This window comes from Cavia porcellus, unplaced genomic scaffold (assembly GCF_034190915.1).
Source record: "Cavia porcellus strain 051 isolate PalLab524CR breed Dunkin Hartley unplaced genomic scaffold, mCavPor4.1 scaffold_16, whole genome shotgun sequence".
NCBI classification, from domain to species: domain Eukaryota; kingdom Metazoa; phylum Chordata; class Mammalia; order Rodentia; family Caviidae; genus Cavia; species Cavia porcellus.
The window spans coordinates 36,467,826-36,489,607 of record NW_026947499.1 but is presented as its reverse complement, the minus strand read 5'-3'; the positions used below and the strand labels follow the sequence as shown (position 1 = coordinate 36,489,607).

Below are 21,782 nucleotides of genomic sequence, written 5' to 3'. Positions count from 1 at the left end.
CAGACGATGTGTCGCTCATCAAGCTTTCCCTGTGATGGCAACATGTGGCCAATCTGACCCCTGAGCACAAGCTGTGGCTGCCTGGGAAGACTCCTTAGAGGAGTACAGGTCACCCTCAAGATGGCAGAGCCTGACTTCCATTGGGAGACCCCACAGTTCAGGACAGCACACAGCCAGCCTAGGAGATGCTGTTATTACTGCAGCTTCTGCAGAGGAAACAAGCGAAGTGTAAAATAAATACTTCCTGAGTGTAAGCATGAGGGAGGAAGCTAAAATTAGGAAGTCTGACAAGGGCTTTTTACCCAATCTGCCCAGGAATTTGGCAGGGCTCCTGTGAGACAGGCCATCTATAACTTGTGTGGATCTTGGGCCATTTATACAAGAATGAGATGGCAGGGATGTGGGGTACTAGGCAGGCACATGAGAGGGTCATGGACCAGCCCAACTCAATGGAACCAGGAACACCTGGGACTACTCCTGGACAGAAGGCCCAGCCAGAGAAAGAGCACATCACCAGCTGACAGACATGCACTGGGTTGAAGCGGCAGCTGTGAAGAGAGAGAGAGACCTTCCAGCAGATGTGCAACCTGGAGCCTTGACTTTCCATTCTGTAAAATGGGGAAACAGATTCATCATTGGAGGCTCCTGAGATCATCATTAAAGCCCAATTACTACACCTGCTGTCACCCTATTTTACTGAGAAGAAATGAAGGGTCAGAGCAGCTCTACAGCTTTAATGGACGTTCCTAAGCCTTTCCATGTAACACTCCATAGTTAAGCCATGTCATTGGATCTCCGTGGTTAAGCCATGTCATTTGATCTCTACAAGCAGCCATGTTTTCTAGTTCAAAGCAGAACTTGAGCTCTCTCTGGCTGTGTGACCTTGGCCATGTGCTGTAACCTCTCATTCCTTAATTGCCTCATTTGTCACAATGGGGATAATAACAGACCCTACCCCAGAAGGAGGGCCACTGTGAGGCTTGGTGTGTTAATGTGTATAAAAGCCGAGAATACAGCGTGGCACCCACAGGCTGGAAATATGACCATCAGCCTTACCGTGGCTGTGAACTCATCTTGCAGCTGCAGCCCAGAGAGGCTAAGCACACTGCTTGAGGACACACAGTTGATCACAGAGTCTGTCTGTTGCTTGTGTTCATCTTTCCTTTGCATTTGAGGTTGAAATGGCAACTGCCTCTTCCAGAAAACCCTCAGGTGCACCTGAGATACAATGGGGTGCAGAGGTCAAGGTAAGGTGCTTCAGGCCTGGGTTCCAGTCTCAGCTCTGTCTTGTGTTCATGTGTAGCCTCAGAGGGTCAGTTCACTTCTCTGTTTGGCTCCTTGCTCTTTGTGGGGATCACAGCACATGTACACTGCTCAGGGCGCCCAGGAGAATGCCCCGTTGTGGAAAGCCAGGCCCCAACACACTGCACTGTGTCACGGTGCCTGGCCCTGCTGTTCTTAGAGGCCTAGTCTGTCCACCTGTGCAGCACCCAAAGGAGCAAAATCCTCCCAAGCTGAGGCTCCCAGGAGACTGGCCACCTGCAGGAGCCAGGCCACCCACTTTCCGGCATGTGCATCAAATTAAAGGATCCACAATTAGGAAACACTCTGTTTCCCCAGTCATGCACACCAGGAGCTGCCTTCTCTGCTCCCAGCTTCCTGACATCCGGGCACCTCAGCAGATCCTCTTTGAAGCTCACAGTGCTTACCCACTCTGCCTCCAGCACCCAAACGCCTCACCCAGGCGGATAACGCCTTGCACATAGTCTGCACACACCCCACCACCACTTCTTCATCCTTGCCCTCCATTCCCTGTTCCACCACGAACGTCAGCAGTAAATTGTTTCTTCTCATATTCTCATATAGGCTGACTATTCTGTCATTGAACTCCAATACGTCCTTTAAATTGTGATCCAGAGAGATATCTCATGCTCTTGAGTAGGAAGAACCAATACAGTGAAAATGGTCACAGTTCCAAAACTATTATACAGATTCAATGCAAACCCAACCAAAATTCCAATAGCATATGTTCACAGAGAAAACAATTCTAAATTCATCTGGAACCAGAAGAGACCTAGAATAGCCAAAGGCAATCTTGCACAACAAAGACAAGAGAGGGTCATCAGAATCCCTGACTTAAAATTATACTGTAAAGCTACTGTGATAAAAACAGTGTGGTACTGGCAAAAAAATTCCTAAAGATCAATGGAACAGATTAGAAGATGCAGAAACAAACCCAGACACACTAAGCTATCTTATCTTTGACAAAGGTGCCAAACACATTCACTGGAAGAAAGATAATCTCTTTAATAAATAGTGCTGGGAAAATTGGTTCTATACATGCCAAAGATTAAAGCTGGACCTATATCATTCACCATATACTTAGCTAAAATCAGAATGGATCAAAGATCTTAGTATTAAAACAAAAGCATTAATTCTGCTGGAAGATAGAGTAGGTAAAACTTGTGAAGACACTGGGGCAGGCAAAGACTTTATGGGCAAAACCCAGATTGCACAGGAACTATCACAAAGAATCAACAGCTGGGATCTCATCCCACTGAAAAGCTTTTGCACAGCAAGAGAAACCACCAACAGAGTAAAGACACAACCCACAATGTAGGAGAAAACATTGTCCAGCTGTTCCTCAGACAAAGGGTTACTATTGAGAACATATAAAGAACTCAAAAAAAAAAAAAAAACAGTCCTCCTAGAGTTAAAAATCTAACCCAAAAGTGGGCATCTGAAATGAATACATAATTCTCAGATGAAGAAATACAAATAGAAAATAAATATGTGAAAAATGTTCAACATCACATCATCATTCAAGAGATGCAAATTAAAACAACACTGAGATTCCACCTCATCCCAGAAAGAATGGCTACTATCAAGAAATCGAGGAATCACAATTGCAGGAGGGGCTGTGCGGAAAAAGGAACCCTTCTCCACCATTGGGGGGAATACAGACTGGTGCACCCCCTGTGGAAATCAGTGTGGAGAGTCCCAAAACAACTAGGATTGGAGGTCCCATTCAACCCCGCTATTCCCTTTTTGGGTATCTTCACAGGAGAAAAACATCATACCACAGTGATGTATGTGCACTCATGTTTATAGCAGCACAGTTTGTAATAGTCAGATCTTGGAAACAACCGAAGTGTTCATCAACTAAGGAATGGATTTTAAAAATATGTTGTATTTTTATACAATGGAGCCATAAAGAAAGATAAACTGGAGACTTTTATAGGTAAATGTATGTAACTTGAGAACATGCTCACTAGTGAGTTAAGACACATGTGTAAACATATTGTTTCACTAGTGTGAAAAGCTGAAAGAAAAAACATATATGTGAATGTATATGTATATGTGTATGTATTTTAAAAATTAAAATAGTTATACTGTTGATTTCTCTGAGTTCACTGAAGAAAAAGATTTGTGCTGATATTGTTCTGACAATTGAATGCAGATGCCTTGTGATCTGGGTGAATGATCTGGGAACAACAATGAGCAATGTACATACCATTGTTGCATCCTGATTGACTTGTTTTGAAATTTTGTTGTAGCTTTTTTCTTCTTCTTCTATCTTTTTTTTTCCATACCAGGGATCAAACTCAAAACCTCGTGCTTGCGAGGCACGTGCTTCTGCTACAGAGCTAAACAACCAGCTCTCTTTTTATCCTTAAAATAAAAAGGATTGGGGGGAAAAATTTAAAAACAAATTGTAACCCAAACATCACCTCCTCCAGGAAGCCTTCCCTGATGCTCTTCTCTAGAAAAAAACAAATGAAACCTCAAGACACCATCTTGCAGCATTATGCACAGTAGCTCTGGGCATGTCCTAAAACTTGTCATTACTTGTTTGCAGTAGTTTGTGTGATTATACAGTGGACAACAGCCTCTCCCACTGACTGTGTGCCCCACTCATGGTGTGCACCAGCATTACCACAGAACTCACACCATACAGCAGGTGCTCAAAATACATGTGATGAGTGAACAAGCAGTTAACTCATACAAATGGCGTATGCTCACAAGGAGTCCAGTGAAAGGAAGATGTCCTTCTGGGCCTGTCTCAGGAAACTGTTGGCCAGCCCAGGACCCCCTGTAGTCAGAAGTCACCAGGCAGGACTAGGGGTGAGTTCATCAAGATGGGTCACACCATACTATATCCTGCCACCTGCTCACTGCTCCCCAAGTCAGGACACCCTTGGGGGAAATCCCACCAGCTCACCCTCTGAGAGCCCGATGTAGGAGACCCTGCCACGATGGGCTCATGCCCACCATGCAGTGTGTCCATCTCACCCCCAACCATGGCCCACAGGCAGAGCCCCAGATGCACAGTCCCCAAGGAGCACTCTGAGTACTGAGGGCAGGTTGGGCAGATGCCATGCTGTTCAGCATTCTTCAAACCCAGCCCTCCCCCATCACCCACTGCAGAACCCTCCCATGCAAGACTGTGTGAGCAGTGGGAGACAGGCAGGGGAGGGTCTCTGCCCTCTTGTGGTGGTGATAGGGGGTCCAGGCTTGATTCTAGAGATGGTGAGCAGGCACCTAAGAAATTAATTGGGAAATCATCATCTGGTAAGTGGCAGGAAAGAAAAAGTCCTGGGTGCTGAGACCTGGCCTAGGTATGAGGTCTAAGATCTTCCGGAAGAAAAACCTGAAGAGAAGGGATTAGGCAGTCCTGGCCAAGGCAGTGCCTGCAAAGGCTTGGAACTGGCCCCACAGAGAGTAAAGGAATATTCCGAGGTATGGCCAGCAACAAGAAGAGTTGGGGAAACAGCCAGACCAAGGCTTTAGACTTTAGGGATGCAGGAGCGGATGGGAGCCAGGAACCAAGGATGCTGGGGGACTCAAAGGAAGGCAAGCGGGGGGAAGGTTCAGGAAGTGGGTTTCCTGGGGCTGGGGGAGTAGGAAGTATGGAGGAAGGGAGGGAGGGAGATCAGGGGGCTCACAGGTTTCTGCATGAGCTGATGGGCAACCTCAGGGAAATGCACGTAAGAGGAAAAGGCGATGGGTCAGGTCTTGACCTCACTGGAGAATGAGAATGAGGGGTGCAGATGTGTCATGCAACTGCAGCTCAGGATTAAGGAAACAGAGACAAGCCAGCACTGTGGAGATGGTTATCTTCGTTTAACCCTCATTTCCTACATGGCTCATCACTGGTACTTCACAGAGGGGTTCCTGAGGATTCATTTAATTTCTACTGAGAACCGTGAAGGCCTCCGTACTAGCAGCTGTCAGAACTAAATTAATAAAACAACAAGGCAGGCTTCATCCTCCTCCTGCACAAGTCTCCATTACCACATGCTCAGGGTGTTTGCAGGGAACACCTGCCCTCCCCTTGGCTTCTCAGGCTCTGAAACTGACAGATATCTCATTCTAGCCAATAAACTTCTAAATGTCAGCCTGCATGGAATTTTCCTGGTGGAGCTTAGGGCTCTTGGGATGTGGGAAAGAGACAAGATTTGGAACAAATCTCTTCCACTGTCTCCCCTTGGCTTGTCCCTCTTACACACTGTGCAACCAGTAAACTGGATCACAAGGAAGCAGAGAAACAAGGGGCCAGGTGAACTGACGGGAAAATATAAAACCCTAAATATCTCCCCAAGCTGAAACTGTTTTTTCACTGCTGTGGATGGAACCCAGGTCCTTGCACAAACCAGGAAAACGCTCTATTACTGAGTTACACCCCCAAGATTTGTAACCAAAGATTTGTTGGTTTGTTCTGAGATGAGATCTCACTATCTTTCCCAGGCTGGTCTCACACTTTTGGGCTCAAGTGGTCGTCCTGCCTCAGCCACCTGAATTCTGGGGCTATAGGTACCCACCACCACATTTGGCATTGAAATTTTACCCTTAAATCTGACATTGACCTTCTCTCCTGTTTCTAACATAAGGCTCTTTAGATGAAGTTGAGTCAAAAGAAACCTCCAACATTCAAAATATTGTAACTTAAAGAATGAGTGTGTCAGCAGCCTAATGTCACATATCCCACTCAGCATAAATACTTTATTGCAGAAATATTACAGTTTGTGAATATGCATGTGCACACACAGTCCAGTCACCATGCTGCCTTTCTAAAATTCAGAAACAAATTCCAGAGCACTCCCAGCCCTGGGTACTATAAACCTGGAGCCAAATGATGGTTACAGCAAGTGTGGGGCCCTTCCTGTCTGGGGCCCGAGCTGACATCAGGGCACAGGTTACCCCAGCTGTGGGATTAAAGGGGGCAGAGCTCAGGAGCAGTCATGGCATGAACACAAAGAAGCCACCACATTTCCTATTGAACACTGATTGATGAAGCCACAACCAAGTTAGAATGAGCCCAACCCCAGGACAGGTCTGTGTCATCATAATTTCAGGCCGAAACAAGACCTCCAAACCCAGTATAAAGCAGGAAAGCTGCCAGTTGTAGAGTCCATCAGCCCAACAGGACCCTCACTGTACCCAGCACACCCCATCCTCCCCCAGCCCTCACTCTGCTCTTTCCTCAGGGAAATCACTCTGCTCTGCCTGGGGAAATGTGTGATTTGATAAGACACCCTGCAGGGAGCACCCTAAGGGTACTGGACTTCGAGAGAGAAATCACCATGGAACGGGAGTTGGGAAGGAGAAGGACCAGAGGAGGGGGAGCTAGGGTGGAAGGGCAAATGGGTCCAGATGGATATTCACAGCTTAGTTCTGCTTTAATCCTGGCCCAAGTGCAGTAATAAGCCACTCTCGGAACTTAATAACTCCTCAGCATCCAATCGATAAGAGCTCTGGAAAATCTCTTCCCTGTATTTATTTAGTTCTACAGCCCTCAGACACTCCAGCTTCTGGTTTCCCGTGATATCTAAATATCTGAAGTCTGCTTCCTTCTCAAACAGGGCAGGTGACTGCCACCGCCATCTAGAAAGTGGACTGTAAAAAATGGGTTTTTGTGGGTGCTTTCCATAATGGAAAAGCAAGAAGGACCAAGAGATAAAGGAGTTGGCATGAGCGTAGCAGCTGCGAAACCCACGCAGAATTGACTTTGGCAGGTCTCCTGGTTCCTGTTAATGCTAAAGCTCGCCTGGCTCTTCAGGGGAACAGAGCCTGAGTGCACATCTTCAGAGGATTCTGCAGGCAAATCATCACTGTCCACTTAAGCAACTTGTAACACTAACATATAAAAAAATGAGCTCCTTTCACAGAGCATATATGGGAGGGGGCTATCTGCTTTGATATTTTTAACTCCTCCTATTGGTGGATGTGAACTTTGACAACAATAGAAATAGAAGCAGGGAGAGAAAAAAGGCAAAAGGGGAGGAGGGAGAAGAATCATGAAATACAAAACTCAATCAAAAAATTGCTGCAAGTTCCTGTCCCCTAGCCCAGCACAGGGAACAGAAACCTATTCAGGATGCAAACCCTGGTGACCCATGTGCAGCGGCAACCTGCACATACACCAGTGTGTAATGCTATTATTCTTTTCAAATGAAAGAAAATTGAGCATCCTGGCACCAGATTTTCTGGGCAGTTGTTCCAACACAAGAAGAGGTTGCATCCCATGCCAAACAGAGATGGCAGTGTCTCTTCTTCCTGCTTCACAGGGAGGCGCCAGCCCAACCAGACCCATTCAGACTGATTGATGACTTGGGTTAGGCCCACACCATGTGGCCTTCCACCTGCTCCATGTGCTTTCCCAGCTTGATCTGCAGGACAGGTAGCTGAGCCCACCATGGCATGGGGTAGTGCTCCACCCACAGTGGGCAAGAGTACACAGTGTGATCAAAATAGCCGGTGAATGCTTAAATTTGAAGGACTCATTACAGTAAAATACACATTGCCATTAACTTCCCTCAAAATACACCCCCTTTACTCTGAGCACAATTATCCCAACATTCTTGCCACTTGCAGAAACAGTTCTAGGAGTCCTTGAGTGCCTTTAAGTAGATACTGAGTGTCTTTACAGGCTAGTAAGAACATTACTATGTGTCTTCATCCATCTTATTTACCAGGTCAAGCATGAGGCAACTTCTGGCTCTCCCCAAAGTCAAAATGACCATGAAAGGTAAACGTTTTGAAATCAATTCAGGCCATTGAGGCTGCCACGACAATGCACCTAAGGACACGGGAAAGAAAACTTCCAGGACTACTTCAGAAAGTGGGAAGAACAGTAAACAAGTGAAGTGAGAAGGTGCATCTTGAGGGGGATTAATGGCAATGTATCTCTTACTTTAATAATTTTTAAATTTAAACATCCGCCATGATTTTAAGTCATACCTTATAGATGCTAGTGGCCATGAAGCCAGAGAGTATGATTTTAAGGGTTTGATGGCTTTGGGCAAGAAAGGTTAATTTTCTGAGCTCTAGGTGTATGTACCTTCCATCAAATGAGAGCCACCACTCCTGCCTGCCACAGAGCTGTTAGGATGATCACTTGAGGCAGAGCACAGGAGGGAGACAAAAGACCACTGTGCTGCTGATGTTGGTGGCACTGATGATGTTGACGGTAATGATGATGACAGTGATGATGATGAATTATTTTCCCTAAATTCATTTATTCCTCCCCTACCCAATTTCTCATGATTAAAATTAAGAAACAGACTATTCAGAGAGAACAATTAGGGGTGTTTTTGGATAACAGGAGCTTCATAATTGAGATGAAATCTGTCACCTTCATAAAGCAGATATGCTTCCATGATAACACAATAATCCCAACATGAAATCTCCCAGCGGAGGCTGCTAGACCACAGAGTGAGCGACTCTTGTTAGCAGAGAGTCACTGAAGTATCCATTTGTTATCTGGTTAGTCTGGGGATGGGGCCAGAATCCTTTTATCATAGTGTTTATCAAGCCGCAGGAGCTAGAAAGCCAGATTTGAGACACCCCAATGTGCCTCTGCCACATTTCCCACCAGCCCCCAGCTTTGCAAGGCATCTTCTACTGGGGCCAGTTGTTTCTTACAGTTAGGAAACAAAATGACAACTTTCACCAATCGGCTTCATGACGCCCATTTTAGGTTTTCCTAAAATGGAGCTCCGTAATGCACACACTCAGAAAAATTTGTGTTCAACCCAAAGCATGCAGTGATGAACAGCAGTGACTGAGATGTGGATACCTGTGGGTTAAACTATAAAACAACTCTTTCCAAGCCTTAGTCTCTTCACCTGGAGAAAAATGAAATAGGCAAGCTCAGTGTGCTCAGAAGTTCCTTTTGGCTAGGAAAACTCTACTCTTCTCACAAATAAATCTTCCCAGCATACAGATATCTCAGCCATTGGCCAGGAGCAGCCACTTAAGGTCTTAAGAGCTCCAAGAGCTCATCAGGAATACAACATCATGGACAAAACCAGGCTGGACAAAGAACAAGATTTGGAGAGAACAGGCCTATTTTACAGAGAACTATCCTAAGAGATCTGACTAGGGAAATGGGACGATTAACACCAGGCCCAAAATCACGGGTCCAGGGAAACAGCAAAGCAAACAGAGCAAACTGCTCATAGAGAGCAGTTAAAATTCATTCCATGTGCAATCCCTAGGGTCCGAAGCCCTCATCATCAGCAACATCCCTCTGTCTCTCCTGGAACTCACAGCTCTACACAGTCCCCAAACTGTGCCATCAGTGATGTGGATTCAGCATATTTGAACAGGCGTTGGAATCTGCATCTTAACAAGCCTCCCAAGCTCCTGATCACCACGCAAGTAGGGATGGGACAGAGTAGCTAAAGCCAAAGCAGTCACAAGAAAGCTGGAGAGAAACCACTTCTGGGGCCTTCAGCATCCCACCCAAGGTGGGTAGAAGGCCAGCATATCTACATTGTGCAGGGCTGGACAAACAGTTGCAGGAAGAATGACCAGTGGAGATCACAGGCTCAGGGGTATGTGTGGCAGTTGGTATCACCCAGTGGTATTTGAGAAGAAAATAAAATGGACAGTGGTGACAAAAGCCTGCTGCCTGACGTCTACCTCTATATTCTGGGCCTTTTACTCACTCTGTTATCCTCTTAAAGGTGACCTTTAACTAAGGACATGAAAAGCTATTAATGTCCACCATTAGGACATCCAGCAGTGAAAGCCTGATGGGATCAGCAATAAGCTCCCAGGATTGTCCCATAGCTAATATCCCTGGGGGCCTGCAGGGCCAGGTGTTATGCTAAGAACTTAACATGTATTTTGTGTTTAAGTCTCATTACAGCCCTAAGAGACTGGTAGGATTACTGTCCCCATTTTACAGAGGAAGAAGCACTGCAGGCCATCCAGCTAATAATATGTAACGAACACAAGATGCCAGTCCAGGCCGTCTGGATCAAATCTACCATGTGTGTGATACAAAAACCCAGATATACATGAGCCTGAGAAAACAGGTACAGGCATAACCAACAGTTAAAAGCTTCTCATGACTGGTCAAACTGCCTGGCAGATAAGCCCCCCCCCCCCGCCAGGTGTAACCATGGGTTGAATCTCAGTCCATCTTCTGTGAATATCACTGCCTGTCAATGTTATGAAGATGATAATAAAGTTTAAACCCCACTCCTAATGTGGAAATTTCACTTAACTGCCGAGTTTCCTTCACTACGGGATTTTAATCTTTATGCTATCTGCAATATGAGTAACATTACATATTATTCTTTTATTAGGATCCTCTTATGTAGGTGAAATAATAGGATAAACCCTAAGCCAGTCAACCAAAAAGGCTCAAATCAAGAAAGGTAAAAGAAATAGCCCTTCCATTTCATGGCACAGTGGCCCTAAGGAAGAACAAAGAGAGGGCTTATGGAGAAGGACAAAGACTTCATTAACTGGACACTGGACCAACTCTAACATGCCAAGTGCTTAGAAGAAGGGCCTTCAAGGTCAGACTTCTGGCTCCACCATTCAGTTGAGTTCAGGGAATTTATGTCTTTAGATCTCAGTTTCCTGGTCTGTGGAAGGGAGCAGCCTTGTGCAGTTATTCTGGGAATTCAGTGAGATGATTCCAGCACTGGATCCAAAATGTAGAGGGTGCTCAAAAACTATTATGCTTATCATCAGTCCTTCACTAAAACTTCTGAGGAGAGCACTATTCCTTCCATCATACAGAGAGGCAATCAAAGCCCACACAAGCAATTTACCCCAGGTGAGAGGTGATCAGCACCTGGCCAGAACTGAGCCTCTTTCCAAAGCCCATCTGCTAATTCCAAGGACCCCACATTGGGTGTGCCCATCCTTCAGAGAGTTCCCACAGGCTGAACTAAACCCTGAGATTCAGGAGAGGGGATCCAGCCTTTCAGAAGGACATCTGAAGAAGAGTTATCATGATTTTCCAAGCCCAATGAACATTTGGTGGCTTGAGTAACCAGGTATCTACTGAGCTGACTTTTCATCTCAGTTCTTAGCACCATCATGGAGGAAAGGCAAGGATACAAGGGGAGTGTGGAAGAGGAGGAGGAAGCCCATTCCAGTGTGGGCACAGAGACCCCTGCAGAGGATCACTGAATAGCCCCAAAGGACACCAGCCCACCTGGCCCACAAGCCAACATCCACCTCACATCCCTGCCAGCCTGGCACAACATGTAGGCCTACAACATGTAGGCTGCCACCTGCCTAGCTTCCACCAACTTTGAGAATGCACTGACTAGTAAGATACAGGATGGAGGAAGACTGAGAAGTTTTCAAGGAAACAGTGGCACATCACGAGATGCCCAGTTACAAATGTCTTGCCAGCATGAAACGAAGGGAAGAGCTCGGAGAGGAAAAAGATAACATGTCATTAGGGTCAGTGAACACTTGCTAATGGGGAGAGCTAGGGGATCCAAGCAAAGAGATGGGACCCCAGCACAGCAGGGATGAGGGAGAGGACATATGAATGTAACTCGGAGATATCATTATTGACCAATGAGCACTCAGTGAAGGTCCCTAAACTAGACAATGATAAGATCAGATCTGTGTGGTAGTAAAAAGAGAGACTGGCTGTTGGTGAAAGAAAAGACAGATCAGCTGAGTTTTCACAGCAAAATGAAGAGGAAGTTGAGTTCTAATCCTAACTCCTCCCACTGACCAGCTGTAAGACCCTGGGTGAGTTACACGGCCTCTCTATACCTCGGTTCCCCTGAGCATAAGATCTGGGTCATTACCCTACTCAGTGAAGAAGATGTTCTGTAGATGTGCTGTAGTTCACCACCCCTGTCCTAGTTACTCTTCCCAGAGTAACTAGGACAAGAGTAACTAGGACAGGGGTGGTGAACTACAGCACATATGCCATAGTGGGCACGCAGGGCCCTTTCTGTCTGCATGCTATCCAAGTCACCCCGGCAGCTGAGCATCAGATAACAGGTTTTTTTTTTCCTAAATTAAAACCTCAGCATCCGGGTTTTATCACAGCATTGTTACATTGTAAATAAGTGGGTTTTGGGTTCCAAGTTGATCACTCAGTGTCTAAGTCAGTGTCTAAATTAGTGAACTAGGATAAAGACCATGATGTGTTCAGTACAACACCTGGCACCTCGGCTTCAGTTTTTAGAGGTGGCACTGAAGATGACTGCAAAGGAAAATGAGGAAGTGGATGATGACCATAGTGACGATGCAGATAATGATGTTGATGATGGTGAGGAAGAGAATGATGATGGTGCCAGGGACAGTGTGATCACACTGGTGATGAGGGAAATGGTGGTGAAGACAGTGATTCCATCTAAACCTATGCAGAGCCCTGCCTTGCAGGAAGTCTTTTGTCATTAACATGGACATCATACTGCTGTGGCATAAGTGGCTTCCTTACCTTCCATGAATAATAGAAAACAGCCCCCATCCCTAGCCAGTCATGGTGGCACATGCTTATGATCCCAGCACTCTAGGACACTGAGGCAAAAGGATTAGGAGTTTAATCCTGGGCAATTCAGTGACTTAGCGAGGTCTTACCTCAATATTTTAAAAATGAAGAAGAGCTGGGGATGTAGCTCAGGATAAAAGTGCTGGGTTCAGTCCCTAGTATAATGTAAAAAGAGAAAAAGAAACTAGCCCCATTCTTTATGCAAAGCTCAGTCCTGAAGAGTGCTCCTAGCCCCGCCTCACTGTGTGACTGCAAACAGGCGATTCCCACCCTCTGCATGCTTCATCTTCCCAGTCTGCACAGTGGGCTTAACCTCCTGGGGCAGCACTGAGGGTTCAATGAGACACTACTTGCTCTGCACTAAGGGAGCTGGTGCCTTGTACAGATTTGACACACCTAGCAACCAACTACTACTCAGACTTAACCTAACTGACATACTGCAATACACAACTGCTCCAAAGCACTGTAGCCCAAGCTGTGTATGCCCCATGTCTACAACATGGAGGATGCGAGGTGCAGCTAAAGGCCCCACATTCTCTCCTCGTTACAGCTCCCACTTGCTCCAAGCCCATTCTATTCTGGAAAGTCACTCGATCTGAGAGCCTGTGCTTGGCATTTTCAGTCCAACTAATTGGGTGTCTTGCCATCCAAGGCAGAAAAGTGAATGTTATTTGCTGGTTAAAGTGGAAGAGAACAGAAATGTGAGAGGGTATTTGGACTCACAGCCAGTGAAGCCACTTCATTCTGATGAATTGCGACATGTGGAAATCAATCCCAGTCACTTAGGAGAACGACTTGGTATTTGGTGTCCAAATGAATCTCTAATTTATTATGGGCGATTTGATTAAATACACAAGAAAGTAGTGAGTAGATGCGGAGTGTCTGCGGGTGAATTGTCTTGTGGCTCAATTGCAAGTGTCTCTCTACTGCTTGATAAAAAATAAACCATGTCACAGCTGTCTAAAACCATCCAGATGGCTTATCTTTATTGCGGTTGATATTATTTTTATTCTTGCTTTTCTATCATCTCTGAGAAATACGGCAAACTATAAGGGAATAATCAGTCAAAATCAGGAAATCAGTCTCCCCAAAACTTGGAGGAGGTGGGCGCCACACACTGAAGTCTGTCCTCTATCTCTATTTTCAGCCGTGCTACCTGAAGTCAGCTCCATCTGAAACCACATTTCAAGCGCTTCAGACTTCATCTCACCATTTGCAAATGAGCTTTCATTTGAGTATTTATCTATGATCTATCTTACTGGTGCACAGATATAACTCACAACAAATAATCCAAACAGGTAAACACATTCACCCTCAAGGCATTGTCATGGAGGAGAAGGAGGAGGAGGAGATAAAAAAGGAGGACGAGCCCACCACTCTAGGAGATGTTCCTGTTTCTGGGTCCACTTAAAGCAGCCTCAAGTGGATCAGCTGTCAGCAAACATCTCCTAATGGTCACAAAGGACACTCTAGGCATAGCTCTTACTCTGCCCTGACAGTAAATGGTCAGGAAAGCTGACACGCCAATTCCAGTGCAGCGAGGTCTACACATCCACATACACTGGCTTTCCTTCTGACTTTCAGCAGATTCTAGAGCTTCCCAGCATAAAGTAAGAATGAGGTAACTACTGCCCATCCCAAATCCCGTTTATGTGGATAATCCATGAGGTTGCAGTCATGCTAAGGAACCTCCAATGTTCCCATTTTCCTCATATCAGCCTTACTTCTTGAACCTTACTGATAGACCTATTTTTGCCACATCCTAACTCAATCATAAATGAATGTGCAGGACTCTTTCTAGTGCCACCATTTACCCTGCAGAAACTGGAAAATTCAACCACATAAGAAACTGCTGTAGCTGCCAAAGCCATGGTCTGATCCAGTGGCATCTCAGCAGGAAAGCGCTTGTCTCTGCTTCCTCACCAAGGAGATGGCTGGCCAGGGTGGTTGTGCACCAGCCAGGGAGGACTGGAAGTCTGGACACCCAAGTCTACTGGGAAGCTTGGCCCTGCCCTTTGTCCCATATATAAGGTTCTAAGCTTCTAACAAGTTTTCCTGTGGTTGTAAATAATAAGGTTTTGCTTTAAGAGCCGAGTAATTGAAGTCACATCTTTTTTTTTTTCCAGCAATCCCGCAAACTGCTTCAGATAGAGAAGCAAGTAAAAAAACTAATCCTAGAATGAAAAGTCATTTCCCTAGCAACCAAAGATAGTGGGAGAAGCCTCTACCATTGGATGCGGGTATTTCTGTGTCCCCAAGAACAAACACAATCATCTCACACAAATAACTGAAGCATTACACTCTACCTTACTATCATGTGCATTATAAAGCAATTTAAAGCAAAATAAAACTTTTTGAAATACAGTAACTTCGTATTCGACAAATAAATGAGATAATTCAAGGATAAAACCAGGAGAAGGAAACATAAATGTGATCCGGGGATATCACAAGGAGCCACAGGTGACACATGAAAAGGAGGGAAAGAAATTCTTTCTCCCATTATTTTTAACAACTGTATCTTGAGTATTTGGTGTGGTGAATAAAACTGACATGTTCCTAACCACAGTCAGCTGACTTGACAGACTGAAGTGTAAACAAACTCCTAAGAAACAGAAAGCAGAGTAGTGGTTGCCAGGAGTTGGGAGGGAAAGTGGGAAACAGTAGGTATTATGGTTTTGATCTGAAGTGCCCCCTACAGCATCATGCATTAAGAAGTGGGGCTTTGGGAAGGCGACTAGATCTGCGGGTGCTACACTCACCAGGGAATTCACCTACTGAGGAGTCCAGTCACTGAACGTGCTGCTGGGAGGTGCGGTCTGAGTGGAACCGGTTGCTGGGGGCGTGACTGAAAGGGGCTTCTTGTTCTTGATCTTTCAGGCCGCTGGGAGGTGAGTGTCACCTTTCATTCAACATGTCCCTCAGCCATGTCATTTCTTCCTTAGAGCCAGCCAACAGTGTACTAAATCCTCTGAAAATCATGAGCCAAAATAAAGCTCTTTTCCTTATAGTTGCAGGTGTGGGGTATTTTGTATCGTGAAGGAAAAGTGACTCACATAGGAAGTAACAGCTAAACGATATGAGGTTTCTTCTGGGGTAGTGGACATGCTCTAGGATGGACAGTAACAATGGCTGCACAGCTCTGTGGATCTACTAGAAAGCACTGAAATGTAGACTCTACATGAGTGAATTGTTTTACACATGAGTAATCTTAGTAAAGCTGTCATTTTACGGGACAGAGGGGCACCACACAGGAGCAAAGGAAGGTGGCCAGCTGTTTACTAGACCAAAGGCTCTACCTACGAACATTAAGAAAAACATCCAGCACTGTCCAAAGCATTTAGGAACCCACCCTAGTTCTCCAGCATATCTGGATGGGGTACTGTCACCCTGGCCAGGCATCTTCCTTCCTGGACAAGGAAATAAAGACTCCTTCTGGTGAGATGCCACTAGGCTACAAGACTGAGGAACCACATTATCTACTCTGGAAAAAATTAGGCTAGGTTGGGGGCAGAATGTGTGAGCTAGTTTCAAGACCAACCCTGATGTTTTCCTATATTCCTACGGCCCTTTCTCCTTCCTCCCTGCCTGATTCTGACCTGGACAAATGGCTCCATGCCCTCCTCATATTTTATGGAAGCCCTGGCACCTGCATCCGCCATCAGAGCCCTGATCTAATGCATAACCAAAAGTGACAGAACCGGGAGGTTCTTCCACTGAGGCCTGACCCTCACAGCTCCAATGTCCAGGAAAAAGGCAGCTTTCTACAGCAGCTGTCTGACTTCTAAGTAGAATTGCTGGAGGCTCAGGTCTGACTTGACATGTCACAGCAGACTTCCAATTACCACACTTTACCACGGATGGTATCCTCAGAAATAAACTTGAATGGAACGGAAATAAATCTGTTCCATCAAATCTTTCTCCTGAATGCTGAGAGGTCATTCTAACCTTGCCATCAGCTCAGGAAGAACTCTGCCTTTGAGCTAGACACAAAATAAGTGCAAGGATCTCAGAACTTCTCACTCCAGACATAAAAGCCAGTAAAAAGACATGTTCCCAGAGTCCTTAAACCCCTAGCACCATATTGGATGAGTGAATTAACTAGTGTGAATAATGAAGAGATGACAGGTAGAAAGAATAATACTTGGTGGACTCCATTTTTCAGTGAACATGATGCCTTTAGAAGAAAATTTCTCATTAATTCCAAGGTTATAATCCTAGACAAGTTGTAAAAAAAAAGCCAAGTGTTTGGTGTGCAAGTAATTTCTACTAAAATATATTTCAAGACTAACAAGTAACCTAAATTCTGCTGCTACTCCCAAAGAAGGAAGCGGGTGGTTCAGAGTAAAGCACTGGGAACCTCAAAAAGAAAGAGAATTGAGAAAACACCTATGGCGAAGTGCATCAGAAACATTATTGGTAATAATAACAAAAGTCCAATGTTAAAATAGAATTAAATTTAAAATCTTAAAGTGTTCCCCATTCCCTGATTTCTGACATGTCCTGAAAGTTGCATAATGACTCTTTTACGCTTTTATTTCCCAAATATTAAGTTATAATACTTCTGCTAAACAAGATTTGCTTCCAGGAAGGTCTAAAGGCAGGGAAAGAGGACCATGTCTGTTTCCCACTCTGATTTCAAAAGAGAGAACTCAGAATTTTTGACTTTATAAAGGATAAAAATTACCTAAAGCTACAGCTTCCCCTTTTACTCAGGTATATTAACACCTAATAACTATCTGAAGTGGGACTTAGTTAGAATCAATAAATATTTCCCTCCAAAAATTGAACTTTACCCCTGGGTGCAAAGGATCCTGTATTTCTTGGAAACATTAATGTGTGTCACTTGGGAGGATGGATCAGGAAGCGAGCCATCTCTACCAATTACCACTAAGGAATTAGTTCAGTATTGTGCTAGAAGGAGGTCAGGACTGATAGAAGGGATGTGGGAATACATCAACCCCCAGATTAACATGAGACCTTTATGAGGCTGAGTCCTGGCATTACCTATGCCTCCTGCTTAGGATTGTGCCAGATAGCCTGTGACATCTCTTGTCTGCCGGCCACAATGCCTGTGTGGCAATGCTTGGCACAATGGGACCAGAGCACCCTGGCTATACTCACAAAAGAGCATTGAGAAAGACTGGCTACCAGCATCACATGCTACCCCAGAAACAAGCAAGGCATAGACTGGAGAGCAACTGTGATGTTCGTCCAGTCCGATGACAGATCCAGAACTCAAACTGCAGGAAACCAAAGTAACGGAAGACACTAAACAGCTGTAAGTGGTGGGGCACATCTCTGATCTTAGGCTGAGACAAGAGGAACACAAGTTCAAGACCAGCCAGGGCAACTTAGTGACTTAGCAAGACCCTGTCTCTAAATAAAAAATAAAAAAGGACTGAGCACATCGTTCAGTGTGAAGGTCCTAGGTTCAGTTCCTAGTACCATAAACACACACACACACACACACACACAGTACTCTTGAGATCTGGGGGTACAAATGATAAAGACAAAAAGTGAAAAATCACTAACTCAATAAACATTTACTGCACACCCATCAAAACCAGGCATTGTGTGAGACCGAGTGGGAATGATTCTAAAATTCTAAGACATGCATGAATCTAAGCCCCTGCCCTCCAGGAGCTCACAGTCTACACAGAAATAAAACAAATAGATGGACACCCATCATGCAACCAGGGTCACCCTTCCTGGAGAAAGTGACATGAAATAAAGTTGATGGATGTGTAGGAGTCTGTGGGAAAATGTATCAGGAGAAGAGAGAGACCGCTGAGCAGGTGCCAGCACCCAGAAGAAAGAGGAGCATATTGTGTGAGTGATGGAGACACGGAAGCCATTTAGAAATGTTCTAGATGAACCACTGCCGCCCTTGCTGTGCGAGGCAGACGAAGTTGCTAAACTCCCTGGTTTTCACTCCAGTCAGGGATACAGGGATAATCAACAAGCAGTCATCCAGACAAAATGAGATCCGTTAAGGAAGTCAGGAGTGGCAGGATGGGCCATAATAACCTGGTTTGGAGGCTGAGGACAGGACAGGGCCTAGAGAGGCAGGCAGGCCATCTGCAGAACCCTGGAAGCCACAGTAAAGGGCTGTGTGTATCTTGTGTCCCTAGAGCCACACGAGGAGCGGTGTCCTCAGGAGTTTTTAAAGTCAAAACAGAGAATAGTAGCAGGGGAAAGAAAGAGATTCTGGAAGTTTAGTTGTATTATGAGCGAGGAAAGGAGAAAAATGACTTTCTGGGAAGGGTCTCCAGGACCATAGCTAAGAGCACCAGCTCTAGCCACACCCCCAGGAAGGACCAGGGGCACTATGAACACCCAGCCACATCCCACTGCCAGCCACGTGCTACTGCGGGCTCACTTACCTGCAGAGACTTGGTGGCCTTGTTCTTCTTGTTTTAAGAGGACATAAATAAGTCCATTTTCTGATTTATTATCCCAGCCACTGCCATACTTCAGGTATGGGGGCTGTAGCCACTCCGGATTCTGAAAGGAACCATTTCTAAATCAAAGTTTACTATGGTCCTTAAGATGTACCTAAAAGAGCTCATAAATCAAAACATGTACAGACCATGCTCCAGCAAACCAAGAACCAGAAGGTGAGGGTTAAGTACCCAGGAGCTCTGCACAGTTTCCTTTGTGCCTCTCGTGCTCCTCAGACTGACCATGTGCAGGAAGTATGGGTCTGTCAGGGCCCTGGTTCTGGCCCTAGCCAGCTACAGGCCATTCCAGTCATAACCACTAGGAGTTTGAGAAGCTTCACAAAGGGTAGTGCCTCCCCGGGTCACCCCCAGAGGCTCTCCTGACCTGTGTCACATGCCCAGCCCAAGACTTCCGGACCCCAGGTCCAGCGGTGAGGCCTGAATTTAACAAGTGCTCTTAGTGTCTCACACACAGATGGATGTCTGAGAACTCCTGCTGCAGAGCCCAAACATCTTTGCACTTTCGTTACTGCACTTTGAAGGACTCCAGCTCGTATACTTCCAAAGGCACTTAGGGCTTTAGCCAGGGAGTTATAAGGCCAAACCTTTGACGGGAAGGAGGCAACAGTCTGAGTACCACCCACATAAGTCTGTGATGGTGGCAACAACAGACCTTCCCCAAGACTGAGACCTCTTCAGGATCCTCTTCTGAATGTCTACTTTGTCCAAGGCCTTCTTGTACATATGTTAGGTATTTCTCTGCTCATAAGGGTAGTTTATATAGGCTACAAGCCTTCAAATGTTTCTCAGAATTTAATGCCATGATGCCTCAGGGCCTTTGTACATGCTCTCTCTTCTCTTTTTGCCTTACTAAACACAAATACCTCCTTCTCAGGCTTTGGTCCTCAGCTAAAGCTGCCTCCTTGAAATGGCCCTCCCCATCGTCCAACAATCCACCTTTGACATTACATCTCATAGTAGCACCCTGCTTGCTTCCTTAAATCACATATTGCAATATAATTATCTGTTGTTAACTTGCTCACCTGAACCAGTTAAACCTGTCAGTTTTCCTGGATGGAGCTAGCCCTGGAGAGGTCGTCAGATTGTGAGAGAACTCAACTCATCAGTGCCTAGCCCCTGGACAAGCTCATAGCTCAGTGATCTATCAGGAGATGAGGCCCATGGAGGAAGAGTCACAGAGATGTGACCCTGGGGACTGTATCTGGTCCCTGCTCTTTCTTCTGACTTTTTCCAACCTTCTCTGCATTTTGGCCAGGAATTTGGCAGCTTTGCTCCATCACAGCCTCCACCATGACCTTCTGCCTTGGAGCCACTCGATCACAGGCTGAAACTGAGCCAAATGAACCTTCTGTCCTTTGAGCTGTGTATGTCAAGTATTTTGTCCCAGCACTGGGAAAGCAGCCTTCACCATTTATTATCCATTCACAAGCTACACAAGGCCACATAAGGCCCACTACTTTACCCTTACTATGTCGCTGTCTCTGACCTATAAAGGGACACACTGATGGGACTGAAAAGCCTTTTTAATTTTTCAACAATTCATATTAATTTGGGGGCATTCTAGCTTCAGAAAAGTTTGCATTAAGATTTTCTCTACAGGAATTCTCAGAGCCTTTAAAATACTCATACATGCTAAGAAGAGGGAAAAGTATAGTACAGTGTTTATTCGACTTATTTGGCTACAGGATATTTTGTTTTTCTAGTGGCATATTTCATTGGAGCCCTGCACATCTGATATCCCAATAAACTCTGTAGAAAACAGTGCTGTGTAAGTGCCTGGGGACAGGTACATGCCACACTGTCCCCAATCCCCCTGAGAGGACAGCACTGGCATTCAGTCTGAGCACTATCATCCACTCTGCTAACAGCCCCCCCCACACGCACACACTCGTACACACACACACACACACACAGCCATCTTGAGAAGCTGTCACTTCCTACTTACCAATAAGTAGAGAATATATATTTTTTATGTTTTTTTAAAAAAGAAAAAAAAAGCAAGATAAATACTTTCCCATTCTCTGAACTAATGTCAAATGACCTGGAAACGTTGCCTCTGGGAACGCGAGCCGCAGAACAAAGTAGCATTTCATCTTCCTCGTCTGACAGCTCAATTTCCGCAGCTACCAGGGAGGGGAGCCAGCCCCCACCAACATCACGAATGTCACCATTTACCCTGAGATCCCTTTGATAAGCTCTCTGTAGATTGCAGCTTGGAATTACTCTTTCAGCAAAGCAAACCCTGCATTAATTCACCCCCAGTCTCTCTGCAGATTCTACCTATGCAACCACAGGAGGAAATATATTCTTTAACTAACATGCATGTGCTTCTATTTCCTCAATATAAACTCTAACACCTTGGATTATGCGTAAGTCATAAAAGCAGAATACACGGAAAAAGTCTTTTTAAGGGACATGTCCACACTTAGTCAACAGCTTCCCTATCTTTAACCCCACAAAGCCACAGCTAGGAGCCTGGCTTTATAAAATGGGCTAAGGTTTAAAGTGATTGTTTTCATACATATTAAAAAAAATGTGACTCTTCTGTAACTTGT

The 21,782-nt window shown here is 45.3% G+C and overlaps 1 protein-coding gene across 25 annotated transcripts in view; it reads right to left on the bottom strand.

Moving 5' to 3' along the window:
* Nucleotides 1–21,782, bottom strand: part of Rbfox1 (RNA binding fox-1 homolog 1) — a 2,027,889-nt gene that overhangs the window by 1,772,984 nt on the left and 233,123 nt on the right. The window lies entirely within an intron of this gene.